Raw genomic sequence first — 22872 nt, 5'->3', positions numbered from 1 at the left:
TGAATGATTGAATCGAAAGATGGAAAGAATTCATGAACTTGATTACAATGTTGTGCTCTGAATCAACCAACCCTAAAGCTTGACCTCCTCTGACTTCCATCTACATGAGCCAACATATGTTCTATTGTTTAAGACACTTTTTTCCCCCTGTTACTTGCAGCTGAAATGATCCTGACCGACATATATATCCCAGAGAAAGGTGCTGGTTTGTATAAAAACACAGTGGTGAGAATAAGCTTGTAATATTCAGAAAACAGGAAGGATGCTACCAGAAAGTTATAAAGGATGAGTAAAGATGAAGTCAAGTGGTTGTGGGCAAGAAATATGAACAAGAAAGAGGTCATGGCTGCAAATGTTGGTGGTTTAAGGTACTGGAAGCCCAGTTTAATGGAATTAAAATGTTCAAAGAGTCAAGATTATGGGATAATGCTGGGATTTAGGGTTTAGAGAAATTTTGTTGCTCAGATGAAAAATTTCCAATAACTTTAGGATCCTGATAAGGATGTAAGTTAATGGTTACACTGGGGAATGGAGCAGTGATTCATATCGCCAAATGGTTTATAGAACGTGGAACATACGAATAGCTTCTCCTGGAAAGGGCTCCAGTGTGAAGATCATTCCAGGGGGAGATTTGTATTTCTGTTGAGGCCAAAGAATGGAGACAAAGAGAAGATTCTGTGAAAAGTTTGAGTTCAGAGGAGAGCTTAGTAAACACGGAATGTGGTTTCCAGAGAGCAGAGTAAAAAAGGTTTTCAGGAAAGATTGGACTTGGATAAGTCAGAGAAAAGGAGGGAAAAAGTCCCAAATATATATAGTGAAGAAAAGATTATAAGTGGGGGACACTAGCAAGGATTAAAGGGATGTGAGACATAGAGAAAACAGCTGACTTTTATTATGTGGCACTGTCATTTCAGTGTAAACTGAGCTTTTGTGGGTCTTGGGCATGAAGAAACTAGCAATAGGTTTTCAAAGAGAAATTGATGAAGGTATTGTTATGGAAACCCAAAAGAATCCTGTGTCAACTCTGCAGTGTCTGAATTAGTTTCTAGAAACTGCTCCTAGTGCGGAAACAGCAGGAGCCTCAATAGGTGAAAGATAGCTTTGCTCCCAAGGGAATGATGATTTTGTTGTGCAAGGAGAATGGACTTCTTAGTTCCCAGGGAGAATCATCTGCCACCGCAGAGGATTTGAGACTTTGTCATCTGTCTGTGGAACATACAACATTCTTTTTAAGGGTAGACTATGTTCTTCTGAAATAGGTAAGATAACTAAGGAGGTAAAGTAAGCTTTTAAAACAACTATCAAGCCTTGAACAAAGTTTATTTTTCTTCCTTGGTTATCTTACATATATGTCCAGTGGAGGGAATCTCTTAGTATATGAAGAAATTTTCCTTCAAAGGAGTTTGTACATAAATATTCTTCCTTCTGTAAAAATGTTGTGTGTTTTAAAATTGCTTAAAGAATTTGCTTTCTTTCCTTTATTTTTTAACATTTTATTTTTTTCCTTTTTCTCCCCAAAGCCCCCCGGTACATAGTTGTATATTCTTAGTTGTGGGTCCTTCTAGTTGTGGCATGTAGGATGCTGCCACATTGTGCACTGTGTGCATGCTGCTCAGCATGGCTTGATGAGCGGTGCCATGTCTATGCCCAGGATTCGAACTGACAAAACACTGGGCTGCCTGCATCAGAGTGTGGGAACTTAACCACTCAGCCACAGGGCCAGCCCCTGCTTTATTTCTTTAAAAGATTCATAAAACTAAAGGGTTATAGGTAAAAAAAGACCCATGGGTTAAAATTGGTTTATTGAATGAAAAGATTAAATTTTTTTATAAACTCATAACTAAGAAAGACTATAAACTACTATAATCAAAAGATTCACTTTAAGGGACTGGGCCCGTGGTGAAGTGGTTAAGTTCATGTGCTCCGTTTTTGTGGCCTGGGGTTCGTGGGTTCACATCCCAGGTGCAGACCTACACATTGCTCATCAAGCCATGCTATGGTGGCATGCCACATAGAAATAGTGAATCTTTTCTTTTTTTGGTGAGGAAGATTGTCCCTGAGCTAACATCTGTGCCAATCTTCCTCCACTTCATATGTGAGGCACCACCACAGCATGGCTAACGAGTAGTATAGGTTTGCACCTGAGATCCAAACTTGTGAACCTGTGCTGCCAAAGTGGAGTGCGCCAAACCTCACCACCACACCATGAGGCCAGCCCCAGAAGACTCACATTTTATAGGGAGAATTGTGTAACTAAGGATTTTGGATATAGAGATAAGACTTGGGGATATTAAATATTTGACATACATTTTACGGAATAATTTTCTAAATAAAAGATATAAGTGACATAAAAAGAAAAAACTTTACATAATGAAGGTATTTCTGGAAAGTTTTCTGTTTCACTATATTGTAGCAGTTTTTAATTACAATTATGTTGTACTTGTTGCCTCAAATATCTTTCCTTTTTCTGTGAATCTATCAAATATTTATCAGTTTCTCAAAGCTTAAGGCTTAATATTTTTCTAACTTAAGTGACCCACTATATTAACCCCTTTTTAAATGTAAATGTCTTATGTGCAGAAGCTTTATCTTAGCTATGTTGTGCCTGTTTCTCTAAGTCTATAGGGAAATAATAGTAACTTGCTATTGATATATATATAAAAAATGTTTTTAAATTCCTAACACGCAAATTGTATGTTCACTTGTTATATGATTTTGAGTTTACCATTGATTTCTTACTGGGCAGTGCTATTTTACAATTACGCTTACTACACAGGATTGTACATACAACAGCTCAAATAAAGCCAGCCTACATTCCTTTAGAAGCACCAAAAGGAATGAGCCAGAATCATTCATTGTTGTCCTTTTGTTTATAGCCTACTGCTGTCCTTGATTCAACTTGAATGCGGTTTAGGATACTATTTTTGCCAGTGGTGGCAAATGCCTCTGATTCCCCGTGATTCTCTAATCAAATCAGTTTGAGTAGAGTTAATTTAGTTGGGTTTATGGGATTTTGCTTCTCAGGATAAGTAGCTATTTCAGTGCCTATACACACTTAGCTTCCTTTACGCTGGTTAACAAGCACCTAATAGAATGACGGATTTCCAAGGGTCGCTCTATAAGTGTTTGTTATGTTCCTGAACAACAGATCTTTGGGATTCGAAGCTTCTATTCATAGGAAATTTGAAAATAAAGAATGATTATGACATGTTCAATAAATTAAAAGTATTTTGTTTAATAAAGTTATGGAGATCTTCCTTTAGCTAAATATTATTTGAAGGAAGAGGATGAATATTTTTGCTTGAAATATTAATAATCTTGTAGAGAAGTTGGCCTTTTGGGACTATTTGTGAAGTAAAATCTCAGTGAGAGTTCTGAGGGGAGTCAAATAATTGAAATAAGGTTTGGAATATGTTTTTGGCTTACAGTATTTTTATTTCATGAATGAGGAAGAGTGCAGCCTTTTGGGCAGAGTTACGTGGTAAAGTGCCAAGTGGAAGACTGTTAATTACGAGCAGTGTAACGAGTCCATACACAAGTTAAAGGAAGAGGTAAAGAGGTTCAGTTTTTAGTCTAAAAGCTATGTTTTTAGTCTCTTTCTGGACGAGCCTGCCTTTTTGTCTTGGGCTTTAATTTTGTTCTTTCACTTTTGGCATGAATCACTTTACCAATGTTGCCTTTACTCTGAATTTTTGTCTCTATTTTCTTATTAATTGTTTTATTCATTCATTCCAATTTTATTGGCTTCCTCCTATCTGCAAACAGTGCTCTAAGAACTGGGACTCTAGAGACACAAGGCTTCATGGAGTTCTTCTTGTCCTACTTTCACTGCAATATCTAAGTCAAGTCAACTAAGAAAAGATTTACTAGCATCTTCTATGTATAAGTCATTATCCAGAGCGAAACAAGGATGTAGCACTCTCTCTCTGACCTTAAGAAGGTCATAATCAGGTTAGAGAGACTAACATTTACAAACACATAAGGCATAGTGTAACAAGTGGTAAGACAGATGTTTGTTTAACTTGTTATGGGAGTTCTGAGAAAGAATCTCATTGTGTATTGAGAGTAAGGTAGGGAGAGAGGAAGGCTCATTACGACATTTGACATTTATGTTTCATTTCCTGATATATACATATCCAAGAAAGACCTATGGCTTTGTTGTCTTTTTGCTGAGGCAATTTCTCCTTAGTGACTTAGCTAATCTCAGGTTTTCATTTTCTCTGTTTCTTTACAGCTGGAAGCCTTAACAATCCTGAATGAAAGGCAGTGGTCGTATATGTCGAGCAGTGAAGCAAATTGGAGAAACGGGTACCTGAGGGAGAAGCATTAATTACTTAATTCAACATATATTTATTGGGCACATATTATATTAGCCACTGTTCTAGGTTCTGGGCACACAGCAGTGCACAAAAGCAGTGAAAATCCCCCCTCAGGGAAGTTATATTTCTAGTGGATAAGACAATTAACAAATAAATACACAAAACATAGCATGTCAAATAATGATAAGGGCTATAGAGAAAAATAAAGCACAGAAGAGAGATTGGGAGTCTTGGGGTTGGGGCTGGCCTATTTTACATAGGGTGGGTAAGAAAGTCTTCATTGATAAGGTGACATTTGTGCAGAAAGTTGCAGCTAGTAAGGGAGTGAGCCATGCAAGTATCCGGAAGAACAATATTACCCGCTCAGAGAAGAGTTTGTGCCAAGCCCTGAGGGGTGAACATGCCTGGTGTGTTCAAGGGCCAGCAAAGAGGAGTTGCAGGAGTAGAGGATTTTTTTTGTATGAGGAAGATTTGCCCTGAGCTAACATCCATTGCCAATCCTCCTCTTGCTTTTTTTTTTTGTCTGAGGAAGATTGACCCTGAACCACTCTTCCCCCATTTTGTGCATAGGATGCCTCCACAGCATGGCTGATGAGTTCAGTAGGTCCCACTCAGGGTTCGAACCCGTGAACCTCAGGCCACTGAAGCAGAGCACATGGAACTTTAACCTCTTGGCCACGGGGCTGGCCCCATAGAGTAGAGGATTTTTAAAATGAAGTTGCAGAGATATAGAGAGTCAGATTATGTCATGGGGGTAATGACCACATGGACTATTCAAAAAGGGAGGGAAGAGGGTAACCGTGGCCAGTATGAGGTCAGTCATTATCTCTTGGTCAACATAATGAGGATCCAGACTCGAGTTTAGGTAGTAGGCCAGGGATTTGACTTTTGCAAATATAGGAATTCTTTCTGAAATATTAGCCCAGCTTTCCCACTTTTAAGATGGAGCAGAAAGGGACTACATTTCGAGTCAGTAAGTGTAGCTTGTTTCTCTTCTGCCTCCAACTAGTTGGGAAATCTGGGGCTGATAAATTAAATTCTCTGGGTTTCTCTTTTGCTTTTCCTTTGAAATGAAGGGATGTTTTCTGGATGATATCTAAGCTTTAAAAACCCAGTTCAAGGATAAATGGCAAGTGAGTTCAACCTGGTGCTGCACAGAGAGCTTTATTGTTTTCAGAGGGCCCAGAATACCAGGTTTGTGTTTGCAGTTATCCTGTTTTTGAGGAAATTCACGAGAATTTTCATAAAGTAACAATTCTCTCCATTCACTTCCTGGTTGCTGAGAGAGGGGTCTTCCCTCTGGCTGATCTTCCAACCCCTGCTCTGAACTCCACAGGCTGAAAACAGAGCCCGGGGAATCCGGAGGCATTCTCTGAGATCTCGGCACATCAGCGCTCATTCCCCGTGCACTAACATCTGCAGCATCAGCATGAGCTGATGCCATTCAAAAACATAGAGAGAAGCTTGCTGTGGAGAAATTGCTTACTCCTTGCCTCATTTTTTTCTGGAATGAGTCCCCGTGGAACCTGTTACTACCTCTGCTGGGCTGAAGGCTTCCCTTTGCACTTCCACAAAAATGTGGAAATGCATTTCATTTTCTGTAAAGTCATGATTTTATGAGATGAATTTATCATATACCACTCTTCAGTCCAGAGATGGAGAGCTCATGCTCTGAGTTCTGAATCAAGTAAAAGCTCTTAACTGATTATTTTTTAGTTTTTACAGGTATATATTATCAATTTTCTTTATAATATGTTTTAGCAGATTTTTAAAAAGCAAAGCAACAGATTGCAGGATGTTTGGAAAAGTAAATGTTTACTAGGAAACATAGAGACTTTATGAACAGAAAACGAATTGCTCTAGAAGCAGAAGAATCATCAAATAAAAGGGGCTTTTTATAAGAAAAGAAAAATTATCAACTTCTGGCAAAAAAACTTCAACACAGAGAAATAGAGGTTAAAGTTAGGAAAACAATTGAAACAAACGTAACTCTATTTCTGTCGTTTAAAGATTGTCACTTGACTATGTTAACAGAAAATGTAAATGAAAGGAAATAGCTTAAGTTCTTAATTCCAGCAAAAGCAATCTAGCCAAATAACCTGAAGAACTCACCAAAGAGTTAAAGATATAATCACAGAATTTCTGGCAGCAAAATCTTACTGTTTTAATAGAAAAACTCATAAATGGTTACTTGATTTCTATCATCTCATTTTACTTCTGTTCTGAGAACAAGCATGTTAAAAATATTTTATAACCTATAGTCCAGAAGTTTAAAAATCATGTTCACACGTAAGTTAATATGAAATCTGAGCTGAGTTTTCAGAGTTAAGTTCAAGGAGAACTTTTTTCTTTCTTATTTTTCTTATTTTCAACTCTCATTTTGTGCATAAGTCATCACTCCATAATCCAAGGCCCCAGATAAAAATATTATAGTATGTAGATGACTCAGGAGACAGAAGATACTGCTTCAACTTCAGCGAATTATCTTTTCTGAGCCATGAAGACCACATTATTCTTAAGGCCTTGTTGACACCTGTGGTCATGAGTTTGAGGGCTAGAGTCTTAACCAGTGAGTCATCCCAGAGCTACACTAACACTCTTTCAGGGCGTCAATGTAAGACAGGAAATAAAATATCAGTGACTTATTGTAACTTACTCTTTTTTTTTTTTTTTTTTTAAGATTTTATTTTTTCCTTTTTCTCCCCAAAGCCCCCCCCCGGTACATAGTTGTGTATTCTTCGTTGTGGGTTCTTCTAGTTGTGGCATGTGGGACGCTGCCTCAGCGTGGTCTGATGAGCAGTGCCATGTCCGCGCCCAGGATTCGAACTAACGAAACACTGGGCCGCCTGCAGCGGAGCACGCGAACTTAACCACTCGGCCACGGGGCCAGCCCCTGTAACTCACTCTTTTGATGACACAGAATCCCAGAGTGGGTGCTTTGCTGACGCTGAGGGTGAAGGACGGCACAGAGCGAGCACTTGGAGGGGTGAACATACCGACTACAACTTTAGCATCTCATTGAAGAGTCAGCATTCGAAAGTTTGGTTTTTCCACTGGGTAAGGCTGGAGCGATTCTTCCCTTCCCCTTTTAATATTCCCTTACCACTCACTGTCCAGAAGCCCTTCTTCACATCGCACAGCTTCTTGGAACCAAAAAAATAATACGTATATGAGTTTGCAGATGAGAAATGAGGGAATGTAAAATAAAGGAAGATTGTGGAAGAAAATGTGAGGTATGAATCGGCAAAATATGATGATTGAGGGGCCGGCCCAGTGGTGCAGTGGTTAAGTGCAGACGTTCTGCTTCGCAGCCCGGGGTTCGCTGGTTCTGATCCCGAGTGCGGACATGGCATGGCTTGGCAAGCGATGCTGTGGCAGGCGTCCCACATATAAAACAGAGGAAGATGGGCACGGATGTTAGCTCAGGGCCAGTCTTCCTCAGCAAAAAGAGGAGGATTGGCAGCAGTTAGCTCAGGGCTAATCTTCCTCAAAAGAAAAAAAGGAAGATTGACTAAAAGCAGAGAATCCAGAGAAGAGAGAAACCAATAGCATTGCTAGGGAGAAGGTGTGGGCAACAGTGAAGTGGAAATTGAGGAGAAAGCTAGCTCTAGGGAAATATACAAGTACTGAAATAGCAATGCGCCAATTCAAGGAAGAACAGAGCAGTGGTGAGCTAAACTCCCTGGTATTTCTTTTCCAGAATAAAGAGTTATTCAAACCAACTTGCAGTGGCGGATTCCTCTTATGTCTTTAGTTAATTATTAGACTGCTTTATGTAGTGAGACCTAATTGCATCAGTTCTCAAAGTTATCATTAAGGTGATTGCTGCCAAACTGGGTGAAGCATGCATGACTATCCTGGTCTGATTTGGGTACAATTAAAGGTGAAGCCTCCATTAAAAAAAAAAAAAAAAGGATAAGAAAGTAAGAAGTAAAGCAGAGGGATCTAGAAATATTATCCTTTGCCTGAATGTAACATTTGTTGCTAAATTTTTACTCTGTACTGTCTGTTGAAGAGTTATCAAATATTTTCCCCTACTCCACGGGATAGAATCTATTCTCTATTTTTGTTCCCTTGGAAATATAAGAGATTACGTCATTTGACATTGCTCCAATTTAAATAATTTCTGAAGCAGGGCACATCACTTGTGGAGAATCTGGAAGCTATGCCACTGGGGATATTACATGCTCAGAGAGCTTTTTTTTTCCCTCTTTTTTCCGAGGAAGACTGGCCCTGAGCTAACGTCCGTGCCCATCTTCCTCTACTGTCTAAGTGTGGTGTCTGCCACAGCATGACGTCCCAAACGGTGCCATGTCCACACCCGGGATCTAAACCGGCGAACCCCAGGCCGCTGAAGTGGAGCATGCGCACTTAACTGCTGCACCACCGTGCCGGCCCCCTCAGAGAGCTTTTAAGGCAGAGCAACGCCCACATCCACCTCACGTGACTCACATTCCCTTCCACCTAAGCCATCACCTGGGGAGAAGTAGAAAAGCTTGGGCTGGGCTGCTGCAGAGACTGCTGGGAAGACAACTCCTGTGGAAAGCGAATGGCTGGTGCTGCCTTTCTGGAAGCTGTGGTTCCCAGCCTAAGCTTTCTTACTACGCTGCTGTAAGTGTAACCATAGGGGGCTGAATGGTAGTCAGAACTCAGAAGTCCCCGTAGTGAGGACGCAGAGCTAAAGTAGGAAAATATTTTTTCCATTCTCTTCCTGCTCTTTCAGCAAAGAACATTTTTCTTTCCAGTTTTAAAGCTGCTATTATTCCTTGGTGGTGTCCTCTTAAAGGACCATCTCAGTGTGTCTACTTAGTAAGAAAAAACGTATTCCCTGATTGTATTTGTTACTGCGTTGGATATAAAAATTTTTCTTAGCATCTAAAAGTTGTCAAAATCATAAAGAGACAATTGATTTAGCAATTGAATTATTCGCCCTTTAGTGCACAAGGTCAGTTAATCGCATGCACCCTTCACTTACTGGCAAACCAACATCAAAGGCCATGCAAAGTTGTTTTCTTGTTTTGTTATTTGTTCCTTAATGCCTATCCTCACTTCACTTCCCAACACCGTCATAATACCCTCTGTAATATCTTCAAAATATGTGGATATATGTATGCATGCATGTATGTATGTGTGAACATGTGTAGAGAGAGAGAGAAAGGGGGTGGAGGGAGAGAAAGAGATGTTTATGGGTATGTTTTATTAATTTATATAAATTTATAGGCCTTGTTACCAATTACAGCAGTAAAAGTACAAATTTTATGCAAAACAATACTGTATTCATGGTTGGGATATTTAATATTATAAAGACATCAGTTCTTTCAAATTAATTCCAGGGGCTGGCCCTGTGGCCAAGTGGTTATGTTCGCGCACTCCGCTGCAGGCGGCCCAGTATTTCGTTGGTTCAAGTTAATTCCACAAGATGATCAATTAAAAAAAAATTACATTGGAGGCTGGCCTGGTGGTGCAGTGGTTAAGTTTGCATGTTCTGCTTCGGTGGCCCAGGGTTCACTGGTTCTGATCCCAGATGCAGACCTACACACCGATTGTCAAGCCATGCTGTGGTGGGCATCCCACATATAAAGTAGAGGAAGATGGGCACGGATGTTAGCTCAGGGCCAGTCTTCCTCAGCAAAAAGAGGAGGATTGGTGGCAGATGTTAGCTCAGGGCTAATCTTCCTCAAAAAAAAATATTACAATAGAAATTCCACCTTATAGAATGACACAGTAAGCTCCTTATGAGAAATTATGAGTTATAAATATATTCATTAGCATTTAATTTTTTATTGCAACTCCATAGACTTAAACTTACCACCTTCATTACCATTATCTTGCCACATATAATTTCAATAAAACTAATGTACACATTATGGGAAAATTGTGTCCCTCCAAAAAAGGTATGTTGAAGTCCTAAGCACCAGTATTTCAAAATGTTACTTTATTTAGAAATAGATTTTTTCCAGCTTTATTGAGATATAATTGACATATAATATTGTATAAGTTTAAGGTATACAGGGTGATGACTTGGTAAATATATATACTGTGAAATGTTTACCATAATAAGGTCAGTTAACACATCCTGTGCCTCACGTAATTATCATTTTATTATTGTTGTTGTTATGATAAGAATATTAATTCTCTACTCTCATAGCAACTTTCCAGTATACAATACAATGTTGTTTACTGTAGTCATCATGTATATTAGATCCTCAGAACTTATCTTATACCTGGAAGTTTGTACCCGTTGACTAACATCTCCCCATTTCTCCTTCCTCTCAGCCCTTGGTAACTACCTTTCTACTGTGCTCCTATGAATTTGATGTTTTTACAGAGTTAAGCCAAAATGAGGTTGTTAGGGTAGGTCCCAATCCAATATGGCTGATGTCCTTATAAAAAGAGGAAACTTGAACAGAGAGACAGACAGGCACAGAAGGAAGACGATGTGAAGACACAGGGAGAACATGATGTGAACATGGGGGATTGGAATGATGCATCTCCAAGCCAAGAGATGCTGATGAGTGCCGGCAAACCACCAGAAGCCCGGGAGAGGCAGGGACGGATCCTTCAGAGAGAGCACAGCCCTGCTGACACCTTGATTTTGGAGTTCTAGTCTCTAGAATTGTGAGACAACAAATTTCTGCTGTTCTAAGTCACCCAGTGTGTGATACTGTATTAAAACAGCCCTAGGAAACTAAAATAGTACATTACAAAATTTATCATCTAATGTGTATATGCCAAAATTAATGACAAATAAGCTATATTTAGGTTTTCTATAAATGTACTAATTTAAATTCCTTAAAAAATTGAATCAGAATAATTTGAAACAAACATAGGGACCAGTAGTTGTGTGTCATGTGGATTCTTTCAGAGATGATACTGAAGGAAGTAAAAATAAATGTACTCTTCATGTCAAACCCAGCATTATTATTCTTTTTACAGGCAACCATCATAAAACAGTTAATCGTATATATCTTAATTAAAATATATGTGGTAATACTTTGAGTGCATATATATATATATATAATATTGGGGGATCTTTAATCAGGAATTAGCCAAAAAGATCCCCAAATATAATATTTTCCAATAAAAAAGAGAATAATTTTGTCATTTTTTTGAGATTCTCAGAGTGCTTTGGAAATTATTTCATTATTCTCGTAATACCTAAAACACATCCTAAAAGATTCTGTCTATGAAATTTATGTTCCAAATAGGTACCAAATAATGGAGGTTACAATTATATTACCCACTTTCAGAACACTGTGTGAGTAATAAATTCAAAGTACTGCATTCCAAAATGCCTTATAATTCCTTAACCTTTGAAGTTAGAAGCATAGTTTTCAATTAAATATATAGGACAGAAATAATTGTGGTGATAGGATCACTTCATCACCTAGTACTTTGTAGTTTTAAGGCACTTTTACATGTCCTCTGTCAGTGAGACCCACAATACCCTGTACATGTAAAAAAGCTCAAATGAGGCCCCGAGGTGCTAAAGCTTTGCCCCAAGTATCACAGGTTCTTAGCAGAGAAGCCAAGCACAGGAATTCTCATCTCAATTTTTGCAAATCCATCGATGTGTAATTAAAAAAACCCCTATTCATTAACATGTCAGCAATGAAAATGTTGAACAATTCTGTCAATTAGGAGTAGCTTTAGACAAGCTGAAAGGAGGTCTTTTTCTGACCCCCAGATTCCTTTCAGAACTGTCTTTCCCGTACGTCTGGCCATACTCCTCAGTGACACCCAGGGCTACAGTAACAAACATATGAAGGACCAGTGACTTAAAGTTAGGTCTCCCCGAGATACATCACTCCTAAATGTAGACTTCCCGCAGATGCTCACTCAAAGGAATGGTGTGTAATAGTGTAGTTTTATATGTTATGCCACCTGGATAGGAAAAATCTGCTTAGGCACTGGAGCATGCTGTGAACCCTTTAAGTTATGCCAGGTGGGTTTCTGCCAAGGTGACTCTGGCCCATAATTTATGAAAACCAGTATTGTGCAATGGGTCAAGGAAGGAAATACTACCACAATTATAAACATGGGGACTTTCTCTTTTCATTTATTCAGCTCCAGCTCTGCCCTCCGAATTGGAGACTTAAGGACAACAGAGCTCTGAAGATGGTACGTTGCCTCTTTGTGGTCCTCTAGATGGCAGAGGGTACGGAGGTTTAAACTTTAAGGATAAGTTGTGATGCTTGAGGTTTTTTTCTTCTCTTCCACCTTGATGATCCAGCTATATAAAGACTTCAAGGATCTCTGGTGCCAACATGGTGAGACTATATTGGTAAATCTTGATCTCTGTCCCATGGTGTTTGGGGAGGGCATAGAGAGTGATGCCTACATCTTGTCTGGAAGACCAAATGGCAAGAGACTTGCTGGAAATGCATTTCAGTGTGGAGCAAAGAGATAGGAATGTTGTAGAAGTGACCGCAACTCCCAAAGTTTGGTGGCTCAAAGATGCTGAGTTTTCCCTTGGGCTATAAATACCCTTTAGAAGGTAGCAGACTAGAATAAATTGGAAAAACACTACTCTGGGGGTGGAAAGGACTGCCTCTGGGCTGAGGCAACTTCTGCACAAAAAGGCCAAGAAAAACCAGTTAAGATCTCAGCATTTGCATCACTAATTCAGGAAAGAGTGCCATAGCAATGGGGATGGGGCAGGATGTAGGGATATGGGACAGTGTGGTAGATTAGATTATTATCCAGAAATGTTCATGCACTTTCCTTCACTTCCATGGAATCAATATCTGCTCCACTGATGTTGCACTTGCCCATGTAATTTACTTTGGCCATTGAAATGACAGCAGATGTGACACAGCATAGATTTCAAGTATGCTGGCATATTGTAGCCTGTTTTCTCTTATGCCTCTGCCATACCCATGAGGAGACTAGGCTCAGCTAGCTCATTCAACCTAGAGGAAGGATACGATTGAAGACAGGTGGAGCAGAGCCACTTCAAATGAAGCCAAACCATGACATCTGAAAAATCACAATTTATTGCTCTTTTAAACCATTGAATTTTGGTGCAGTTTATCATACACCAATAACCGATTGACAAAGGGAGATGTTCCAAGGATTCTAAGAAACTGCCCAACAAGAAAAGGAGCCAAATTTGATGTTAACTAAGATTAAACTGGACCAGGATTTTTAATACTGAATAAAAAAACAGTTCTAATACCCACAAATGAATGGATAGCTACAGATTCTATTCAGGATATTGCTCAGAGACGGGGAGGGGAAAACCAACAGAGCTGGTTTCTAGTGGGGTATCTTTGGGTCTATGTAAGTACATATATAAATTAAAAGTTATCTTTTTCCTTTCCTGAATAACTGCTTCAAAAAGTGAAGGATAGTAACTGGAAAAAGCCAAAGTAGAATATGCTCACTTGAAAGTAAATCACCTTTCCACAAAATCACCCCTTAGGTTAATTTTTTCTTTCAGCATTGGCAGAACAGTTTTTATAATTTGGGGATGTAGAATGGCCTTCATCTACCACATAATAGAGTAACATGCTACCAATTCCACATAAGTAGTTTGATTGGCTCCATGGTTTCTTTATCCATGAAGCAAAGCTTTTTGCATATTGCTAAATTAAAATAGTTTTGGTAACTCTCTAAACCTATCAATTTGTATTATTTATGTTAACTTTGAACTTTATGTTCATATCTTAAAAATATGAAAACGATGAAGATGCTAATTAAGTATAGAATTTATCATAGCTATAGATACAATGTATGAAATAAAGTACTACAGTGTGAACTCAAGTTGTCTTTGCAGTTTTGAGGTTAGTTTGTTTAATTTGTTGGTGACGTGGTGGAAGAGCTGTCCTTTGCTTCCTGGAGAGTGAGGTTCTGGAGTCCTTCCTGTTGGCAGTGCCCCGCTGGAGGTCTGGTATTCCCTTAACTCTAGCTCGGTCTGAGAACGCCCAGTGATCAGGAAATAGGTACTATTTTTTCCCCCATGTTAACTGCTCTTCTGTCTACCTGGGGGGAAAACAAAACAAAACCAAACCAGCCGACCAACAATAAACGACTGTGCTATGTGGAGGTTAAGAAGTCCATTTATGGAAGGGTGCTATATGCATCCCAAAGCAGCTCAGAACAGAACGTGGACCCACCTCTTTAACCCATTGTGGAAGGGGCTGTGCAGGGCTCAGTCACATTGGGAAAATTCATCTCTCTGAATGTCTGTATAATCAAAAACAAAGAAAATCCTTGAGGAAAACAAACAGCCGAAAATAAAACAATAAGGAAGTGTAAGTTTGGTTTAAAGACACTGCATCAGTATCAGATAAAGACTGATTGGAGGTAAAGCTGTGGGCTCTCATTAGATTCTTCTCTGCTCCACATCCATGAATTTATGTCTAAGCTCCAGAGAGAGAAAGCTGCAATGAAAGAAGAAGAAAAGCTCTAGTGGCAGCTGCTTTATATTTTACGTATGACATCGAAAGCACCATTTTTGTCTTTTAAAGCAGAAGAGCAGCGTTTGCATTGCAGGTGCAGTGCATAATGTCTATGCGGACTAGCTTACACTTAGAATAGAAAATTGCCTGGGTCTTGGTGCCTTCAACATGAATGATGCCGCCTTTGGTGCAAGTCTTGATGCTTTTGGCAATAGACACCACATGGAAATAGAGCAGGAGTGTGAAAAACCACAGACACAGCAGGGGATAACCAAGGTCAATATTTGGTGGGTAAGTGACAAACACAGTCCTAAGAAAATGAAACTGATCAGAGAAGAATTTAGGGCAGTTTGGATGCTTCCAGAGAAGGGAGAATCAAAGCAAGGGGAATCGATTTTGTTTTTGTTTTAAATGTTAATATGATTCTATTACCAGGTTAGTGTCATCTAAACACAATGAAGCTGCTGACTCGATTTAAATACACATTGAAATTTGGGAAATAGAGAAAAAGAAAGCCATCAATGATCCTTCAGGTAGAATCTTTGGACAGTTTTCTGGAGAAAATGGATTTGGATCAAAGGAGACGTCAGAACCATGTAGTTGCTACTGAACCGTACATTTGAAGGAGCCCCATCAGATTGTGCATTTCTGACTTTACTCCTTTTCTCATGTGAACTGCAAAACTAAAGAGGAACATAAGAAACAAAAAGGAGAAAAATTATCAAATGATTGTAAAAGAATAAAGAGAGTTAAACAATGCAAATTTCTGATGTGTTAACATTAAGAGAAAGATGAAGAACAGCTTAATAATCATATTCAGATATTGGAATACAGACAAGAAAAAGATTAAGTCATTCTTGTTTTCACTCTGAGACAAATAAGAGAACGTGGGCCACAAGACGACATGTTTGAAATTCCGATTCTTGTTCACCGGCTTTTCAATCTACTGCTTCTGCCCCGCCAGGCTGCCTCGAGTTCTGGAAGGGTCACTTCATTCCCTCACAGCACGTGGACCTCCAATGCAGGTGAGTTGCCTCATTTTAAACAATTTTTGTTTTAGTATTCTTGAGAAGTTGTGGGTGAGTAAATTGGATTTTAAAGAATGATCAGATTCAATAGCAAATGTACCAGGTGATCTCGCTTTTCATAGCAGATGCTTTTACAACATAAATGTTATCACCTTGTTTATGTGTTTTATAACTTTTAAATTTGTATATTGGGCTTCTTTAAGGCAGATTGTAACCTATAGAAGGATGTCTACACAAGAGGCTAAATAAGAAAGGCTAGCAAGAATTCGAAAGGGGAAAATGCACATATTTTTGCTTCTTTACTCAGAAAATGTACCCTGCCTCCCAGATGCCATGTTATGAGAACTGTGTTTAAATCAACTTCTTAGGGACAAATGTGAAGGGTAGATGATACACATAAGTAATAAGAAAGAGAAAGAAAACACATAACAGTATCCTTTTCAAATACTTATTGGTGTCTGGGGATACACCTAGGGAAAACTCGAATAGAACTGACTGCAAATTTAGAAATATTAGATCTATTCTAGAGCCACGTCTATACAGCGACAACTATTTCTATCCTTAGGGATAAATGAATTCTTGCTTAATGGTTTCATAAGAAAATATTTTGTTCAACTTCCAGCCTTGCATAAACAGATATTTTCAAGTGAAGACAACAACAAAAGCTTTTTTGGGGGTACTTTCTTGTACGTTAAACATGCAATGCACGTTCTGTACTAAACCCTTAGTTCTCTACCAATAGAGTATCATATAAATGAAAATCTATTTAGCAGGAGTATATCAGAAGTATATCAGCTTTAATAAGTATACAAAACGTGCATGCTGCCTCTTAAATCTGAATTTTGTAAAGGGAAATCGATGTATCATTGCTCAGTCATTTAAATAATTATTCATATTGTTAATGTTAACAGGATAAATCATGATAAAATTGTAGCAATTGGAGCAATACTTACATATCAATAAAATGTGATATTCATCTTGCGTGTTAAGATATAAATATAGTGCAATAGCAATTGTTAACAGACATATCTGAACTTATCATCCATATGTACATTATTATCAGTCATTGTATGTCCTTCACAGTTGATAGAATCTATGTGGGAATTGGTCTTTGCCTTATCCTCAAAACTTTAGTAAGCAGAGGAATCAGACCAAGAAACCTGGGGAAGGATTCAAAATATAGTTGCGTCCTCAAGTAAAAGAAGAATTGTAAATACCTTGGGGCTTATTGCAGTATCACTGAAATAAGCTTATGGTTCTCAGCATCATTAATATGGAGGTTACAAAGATTGCCTGAATGCTTCCCTCATCTTGACTAAACTTTAGATAGGCTTCTTCCTGACTCTAGGCCCTGACATCCCTTTTCTTAGAGAATTTTTATTTGGAAAACCTGTCATTGTAAACTCTTTCTCACCCCTTGACGTTTTACAACCCAGGAATGTCTCTCTCAGGGACCTGGTTGCCATCTCTTTGAAATGTAGATATCAAGGGAGGTAGCATTCCTATTTCCTGGTTTCTGTGGGAGGGGAGGGGCCTAACTTAGGTGGGTGCCTGCTCTAAGTTGTAAAACTACCTTCTCTCACGAAAATATGAGAAGGTTTATTTTTCCTCCGGGTAACACCAATGAGAAAATACAAACGACCTATGAGCCCCCACCCAGCTTTGCAAAAACTCTGCTGTCCCTTGTTTAAATGGAGTGGAGTTCTGACTGTATTCTGGTTTCTCTCTTCTATTGCAACAACTTTCAATAAAGTCTTACCTGTTTAACTTTGGTTCAACTTTTGTTTTGACAGAAGGCGAAGTCTTTACTGCTCTCCGTCTCCTGTTATCCACACATCTATTACACACAACATACTTCCTCATCTTGTTAGATGAGTTTAAGAATGTAGACAAAGTGATTCTCACCTCTTTTTTTCTGCCATAATCTTCAGGAACAACTATGCTTATAGATCGATTAATGAGCATTAATAGAAAACACAAAACAATGTGATTAGGTCCACTTTGAAAACATGCTGTCTATCTTCTGCTGCATAACTCTTTTCAATAGCTTTATTCGAAAACTATGATAATACCTATAATTTACCCTAAACCAGCTCAGGGTAGCACAGCGGTTTAATAGTTTAACTCTTCCGTTACTATTATAAAATGAAACATAAATAATATGACCTACTTATGCACAGAATTTTAAAAAATCAAGTTATAAATGAAACAGCTGTAACATAAGAGAGACATAAAAGGAAAGTTACAATACAATTACATGAATTTTGTTTCATACAAGTCATGTACAATTTACACTAAAAGGCATAATAAAATAGCCAGATGCTTGCACCAATGTTTAATATTACTGTGACTGCAACAGCCACAGATGCAGACTGATACAGGTGTGTTGTGTTCAGCGAGTATTAGTTTCTTTGCCATTGGTGGTCACATTATTTCTGTAATTTTAAGCAATTCTTGATAAAGATTGAAACTAAACAAGTATTTCCCCTTGATTCATACGTCACTTGCATCGTTGGAAAATTGTGTTCTCTAAAAGGCTGCAGACATATGTTATGCTTTTATGTAAAGCAGAGATGAAGTCTGGGTTCAGATGTGTATGAATAAGATATTCACTTACTAAAATATATGGCAGGTGTGGAGGAAGGGAACACTCCCCCCTTCCCCTCTTGGTTCCTGTGGCTGGTTGAACAATTAAAATAACATAAGGCAGGTTAACAGGAGAAAATCAAATTTAATATGTGCACACAGGGAATTCTCATAAGGATGAAAAATTCCAAAGACCGTCAGGCAAAATGAGGTATATATGTCATTCTAGACTAAGGAGAGGAGGAGCCGGGTCTGGGCCTTCAAAGGAAAGGAGGCAATTTACTGGAAGATGAAAAGAGTTAATATTTGGTAAACAAATGTTTGTTGAAATTGTGTGAGACTCAGTCCAATCCTTTTTTGTAAGAGACTATTCTATGTCTTGCAATATTTCTAGCAACTGTGGCTCCCATTCACTAACCACCCGTCAATTATGTGGTAATAACAACCAAAAAGTCCCAAACAGCCCCCACTCCCCATGTAGACAAAGACAGGATGACAATGTTTGCTGATATTAACTTCAATCGACACTTTAGGAAATGTTGTTTAAATTTTAAGTACCAGAATCAGTTGTTTACAATTCAGAGTGGTTAATTAACATTTCAAAGACTTTAATCAAAGGCCCACACTTTAGCCACAGGTACAGCAAGCCATTTAATTAGTGTTATCTAAATCTGCACTAGAGAATTTGTTAATTAACATAAGGAATGGTAAAAATAAATTTTCATTGGCAAAATGACTGTTGTACAAGATATGTGACTGATTAAAAATAATGCCCAGGGGGGCTGGCCCCGTGGCCAAGTGGTTAAGTTCGCGCGCTCCACTGCAGGCAGCCCAGTGTTTCGTTGGTTTGAAACCTGGGCGTGGACATGGCACTGCTCATCAAACCACGCTGAGGCAGCGTCCCACATGCCACAACTAGAAGGACCCACAAGGAAGAATATACAACCATGTATGGGGGAGCTTTGGGGAGAAAAAGGAAAAAAATAAAATCTTAAAAAAAAAAAAATAATAATGCCCAGCCATCCATTAACAGGGTATCAAAATCTAGGGAACTCAGCAGGCTAACAGCTCTGGAGTAGCACCCTAATTCTAGTGCCCCAGGAAGACTTGTCCCCTTCACTTGGTTAGGGGATTTTTCTCTTGATTCAACTAGAAAGGATCATATTAGGTGATCATCTTTTGCCAGCAAATATTTGCCAAATTTGCCTTGGTTGAACTTTTCATCAAGATGCTAGTTGGAGTGCCTGAAAGGTTAGAAGGCTGAGACTTCATCTAGTTTACATTAACGTGGCTTTAAGTATTTTTGTACCTTCTTATAAATGTGGAAAACTTCAGTCTGAGACTTACTGTCATGGTAACACGCCAGCTGGCAGTGAAGTTTTAGGACAGGAGAACTATAGCGTCCTCCTGCTTCAAATTGCCAGCAGCTGCCAAATTGACTTCGGTACAGCCATGCGTTGCTTAACGATGGAGATACGTTCCGAGAAATGCATCGTTAGGTGATTTCATTGTTGTGTGAACATCATAGAATGTACTTACATAAACCTAGATGGTATAGCCTACCACACCCCTGGGCAATATGGTACTAATCTTATGGGACCACCATTGTATACGTGGTCTGTCGTTGACCAATACGTTGTTATGCAGCACACAATTGCACTTTGTAACAACAGTAATTCTCATCCTTAGAAGCTCTAAAATTACTGATGCCAGGGACACACCCAAGAGATTCTGATTAATTGGTCTGCTGTGTGGGCTGAGTATTAAAATTCTTAATAAGTCCTCAGGTGAATGTATTGGTTGGGCAGTCAAAAGAACCACTGTCATATGGCCTTCCCTATGTCATAAAAAAGCTGTCATATGGCAGCTTTTCCAAAACATATCCTCTTTGTGCAAGTCCTAGTCTCTTTCTATTTTTTAATATTTAACGAATCTTCTACTTATTTATTGGGGAATTGAGACTATCCCATGAGAATATTTCAGTTTCTCTTTTTCCTTCTTCAAGTTTCTCTGTCTTCATCCGTCTATACACCTGCCTGTATAAATTGGAATGTCTCTTCCTTGCTAGGGTAAACACGCCTCCTTGCTGTTTCCGTGGGCCCACTCTCTCCTGTATTTTCCAGTATAGTGTTACTTAAAGTTTGGTGCCCAGACCAACAGCTGCAGAATTACTTGGGAGGTTTTTAGAAAAGAAGAATCACAGGCACCATCCCAGGCCCACTGAATCAGTCTGTGTTTTTAACGTGATACCCAGGTCATTTGCACTGAAATTTTGAGAAGCGTTTCTCCAAGGCATTACTCCACTAAGTAGCGATTGGTTGCATTTCTATTCTCTCTCTTGGCTGACTCTTTCTGAAAAGTAAAAAATGAAAATAAATAGTCTCATCCTGAAGTAGTATTCTCAACACATTTCTCCTCATAAAACAAAGAAAATGTCCTACTTCCCTCCAAAACCTCAAACCACAGTTCTCAACAATGCGTTCATTTCATTCATTTACTCACTTATTCATCTTTAAAAATTCGTTCACTAGGAAGTATTGATTGTGCCAGGTCCTGTTAGTGCACTGGAGATACCACGGAGGGCAGAATAGACATGGGATCTGCCTTCTAGGATAAGACAATATGATTATTCCTATAATGGGGGGAGCATGTGGTACTCTGTATGCGCAAGCAAGGCAATCATATCCAGGTTAGTGAGGGAAGACTTCTGAGAGGAGGTGACACTTCAAATGAGTCATGCAGGATGAGTAAACAAAAGAAAGTGAAGTTGGGAGTAAGGTGGTGTGAGAGGAAGATGTTGGGAATAAAGAGCAGAGAGGGATTAAGGGTACATTGACATGCTTGAGGATCTGGAAGAAAATAAGGACATTGGTTTATACATTTATCCCTTCCTTATTCTTTTAAGGCTAACCTATATTGTTTCTATTTTTTGCCTTCTGCTTATTCCTTAACTCCTTTCAGTACCAGCACTCATCTTAACCTCTCATTTGGAAGTTACCAACATCGTTCTAATTGTAAGATTTAATGGTATTTTTATCCCCATCTTCCTTCTCTTAACATGATCTATGTAGCAGAGTGCCTGATTGGGCAAAACTTAATTAAGAGAGGGGCTGGCCTGGTGGAGCAGCAGTTAAGTTCATGCGCTCTACTTCGGTGGCCTAGAGTTTGCCTGTTGGGATCCTAGGTTGGGATCCTAGATTGGGATCCTAGGCCTGGACCGCTTGTCAAGCCATGCTGTGGCAGGCATCCCACATATAAAGTAGAGGAAGATGGGCACGGATGTTAGCTTAGGGCTAATCTTCAAAAAAAAAAAAAAACACCAAAACCTAAAAGAAACAGCTATTCAAATCTTCTAGTTTTTTCCCCAACAGAGGTGGATCAGAAACTCACTTTTTATCAGACTGTTTGTTATTCAAAGAGTAACTAAGTAATTCTTCTTAATTATATTAGTGTAAGGCCAAAAGGTGCCTATTGCTCAGAGAAAAGCCTGCTTAAATTTTATACTCCACCTTAAACTCCTTGGCATGCAGCTGATTACTGGGCTAGAAGTAGATAAATTCTCTTTTAAAATTATTAAGGTAATATATGTAAATGATTAACTCTGATTAAATGTTTATAACAGAAAGCGGTGGCCTCCTCTTCATCTTTCCCCGCTCCAGCACTGTGCTGCAGAGGAAAGCACTTCTAAACAATTTTTATTTCACTTCTTTTTCTAATTACCTCTATATCTCTAAATACAATTCTTATGCCTCTTTTCCGTAATTTATTAACAATATCCAACTAGTGATCTCCTACTAAAATATATAAAGATTGAGCTATTTACAACATCTTCACCTCCCCTCCTCCCTTCCAAATTTTATAGCTATATCAGTCTTTTTAACAATTCATTACACTTAAAATTTAAGTAATATGCTTCCCCTGCTATTTCTTTCGCATCAACTTTTGGCTGTACATCTGGTGTTAGTCCTTTTATATGTCTTATTTTTGAGATTTCAGAGACCTTCTGGTCCCTCCACTTCACTTCTCATTCATTCTTTTTCTTGCCAATATGGACAATTTACTAGATTGATAACATTTATACTCCGTCCTATAAGAGAATTAACTTTCAATATACTAATTTTAGGTTGATTCTAAAAGTTGAGACATCTATTAACCACATTTATAACATTAATCTACTATACATGGATCTTCACAAAACCAAGTTTTGTGCTGATTCTGTTTCTTTCTCTACACTTTCAACATGCCAGTGATTCAGGTGATATATAAAACAGAATATTCCTAATATCAAGGTCAAAGGGAATTTCCTTTCTTAAATACCACCCATTGCTCATAGTCATGACACATTTTAGTTTTAGTAGATTTTAGTTTTCATTTTACATTTAAATAGATTCACTGATCACTGCCAGTCTTTTTACTACAAATTCTTTAATTCTAATTATTTATTTTGATTCATTAATTGTTTAGGCTTTTATTTAAGAAATTTATTCATGTCTGCGAATGTCTTTCTAACTGACATTAGCTTATCTGTGTATCTAT

At 38.5% G+C, this 22872-nt stretch overlaps 1 long non-coding RNA gene across 2 annotated transcripts in view; it reads left to right on the top strand.

Moving 5' to 3' along the window:
* The first annotated feature begins 8792 nt into the window (after positions 1-8792).
* LOC138918801 (uncharacterized) overlaps positions 8793-22872 on the top strand; it is a 28064-nt gene continuing 13984 nt past the window's right edge. For both annotated transcript variants that reach the window (XR_011428564.1, XR_011428563.1), the window contains exons 1-3: positions 8793-8930; positions 12387-12440; positions 15158-15747. This is a non-coding gene — a long non-coding RNA (uncharacterized lncRNA). The remainder of the gene's footprint in view (positions 8931-12386; positions 12441-15157; positions 15748-22872) is intronic.

The sequence above is a fragment of the Equus caballus genome, chromosome 18 (assembly GCF_041296265.1).
Source record: "Equus caballus isolate H_3958 breed thoroughbred chromosome 18, TB-T2T, whole genome shotgun sequence".
Taxonomy (NCBI): Eukaryota; Metazoa; Chordata; class Mammalia; order Perissodactyla; family Equidae; genus Equus; species Equus caballus.
Note: the sequence above shows the minus strand (reverse complement) of the source record. Positions and strands in the feature narration are given on the sequence as shown.